Genomic DNA, 1,960 nt, shown 5'->3' on the forward strand with positions numbered 1-1,960 from the left:
GGGACCATCGTGAAGCTGGTTCCACTTTCAACTGGTCCCAGTCACTAAGTGGGACACACTCAAAGTGGGACCTGTCCAATAAACCACTTTGAAGTGGTCCCACTCCAGAGTGGTCCCATTCTGAAGTGGTTTAACGAACTGGTCCCCCATGGGACCACTTGGCAAGTGGGACCAGAGTGGGACCATTACCAGGGTGGGGCCAGAGTGGGACCAGTTCGTTAAACCATTTTGAAATGGTCCCATTCCAGATTTCTGCCTGGGAATGCATGAATTTTCGCATGGAGAGTCCTTGTTGGGTGCTTTATCGACTGCAAGTACGAAAGAGCTCCCACAGTTACTGGTCAGAGTCCCTTTAAAACTTATTGCTCTGTGATTTGTAGAATATCATAGCAATTTCCATGTTTTTGGTGTTAATAGTCGCCTAAAAAGCATAATGCAGTGCACAAATGCAAGGACTTAACATTGAGGGACCTATAGTATGGCGCTGAGGTGACTTCAATGAATAAACCTTTTAGGAACTCTTGCACTACTGCCAGATAGCTGTTTGGGTGAAGTAAGACGGAATGACATAGTCACGCTGTTCTCCATACAATACGAAGGATGTTTCAAACGACTAAGCACAGAAATAATAGTTTTGTACCGTTTGATGAATATTTTGTCTGCTGCCCACACATGTTGTGCGGTTCCTTAGCAAGCTTCTGGCAGTCGTTTCTTCTACACCGCACTTCCCTGCTGACTTTCACGGCATGTGAAAAAAAGTTCGATTTCGTTAGCCACACGACAACCATGTAAATGGAAAGCAGTTAGAGCCTTCCACCAACTGTATTTGCAATACTTTGTTGACAAAAAATTTAAAGAGGCTCCCTCTAGAGTAAGATTAGGGAGCACATCGAACATCAGGAACATTGGAGGACAACACAGTCACACGTCAGAGACAACTGCTTCCCCTTACCTCACAGGGAACTGTTAAGCTTATGTGCAAATAGATGTTTCGTAGGGTAGGTTACCACTATTTTCATATCCACCGATGCAAGATAGTCCAAGCACCTATAAAAAGAAAAATGCAGTTGCTATGAAACCATGATATGCAAACAAAAGTACTTGCGCAAAATTTTCAGTGTGTGGTTTCACTACCAGAGAAAAATACAACAACCGAGTGAACTCACCCCTTAAACTTGAAAGCCAGAGAACAAAGAAACGCTGTCCACCACAGTACTCTGGGAGCTCTGCTGCGTTCAACAGTTTTTATCATTGGACAGCACGGCGTACGTTCTCGCTATGCTAAAAAATTGCAAGACAAAACGCGCGGGAGATTAGAACTTCGAAAGATTTTCGTATAACAACCAGTCGAATGCAGCCGCCAAGACCCAACTGCTACCCGTTGCGCGTCCAGAAAGTTTGGAGTTTCAACGGTTGAAACTGAACAGGTTCGAACTGGTTGGATGGATTGGATGATGGATGGTGATTGGGTAGACCGGCAGACGTCATTGCCATTGCTTTAGCTCGAGTGCTTATTTTTTGTAATATCTTTAATTTCCGTGGCCGTTCATTATAATTGGGTGGTAGAGGTTAAATGTTAAATAACACATATGCCAACCCAGCGGAAGTGACACCAACATCATCATCATTATGCCATCGTCATCGTTGTTGCAGCGACGAGTGTCGTATTTTGGTGCTGTGTGTTGAAAACCGCTGTTCTTTTTGCAAACATTTTATCAGTGCCTTTGCTACTGAGCTACAGGTGTGCCTAATATGTAGCGTATTGCCTCTTCAGCGGTTTCAAAGAGATACCATGGGCAGTTTCAATATTTTATGAAGGGTCCTGAAATCCCTGAGTCACGTCAGATTCCATTTTACTGCTGCAGCTGTGTAGCTTGTGGGAAAATGTTATGTGCAGTAAACAAACATCTGCTATCTGCTGCCCACAGTACGTGCAAAGTGCTTCTGTGTTTGTGGAGCT

The 1,960-nt window shown here is 44.1% G+C and overlaps 1 long non-coding RNA gene across 1 annotated transcript; it reads right to left on the minus strand.

Moving 5' to 3' along the window:
* Positions 1-637: 637 nt before the first annotated feature.
* On the minus strand, positions 638-1,413 carry LOC135393111 (uncharacterized). Its single transcript, XR_010422457.1, has 3 exons — positions 1,167-1,413; positions 953-1,047; positions 638-736 (listed from the first exon to the last, which is right to left on the minus strand). It is a non-coding gene; the product is annotated as an uncharacterized LOC135393111 (long non-coding RNA).
* Between the last annotated feature and the right edge of the window lie 547 nt (positions 1,414-1,960).

The sequence above is a fragment of the Ornithodoros turicata genome, chromosome 4 (genome assembly GCF_037126465.1).
Source record: "Ornithodoros turicata isolate Travis chromosome 4, ASM3712646v1, whole genome shotgun sequence".
Lineage (NCBI taxonomy): Eukaryota > Metazoa > Arthropoda > Arachnida > Ixodida > Argasidae > Ornithodoros > Ornithodoros turicata.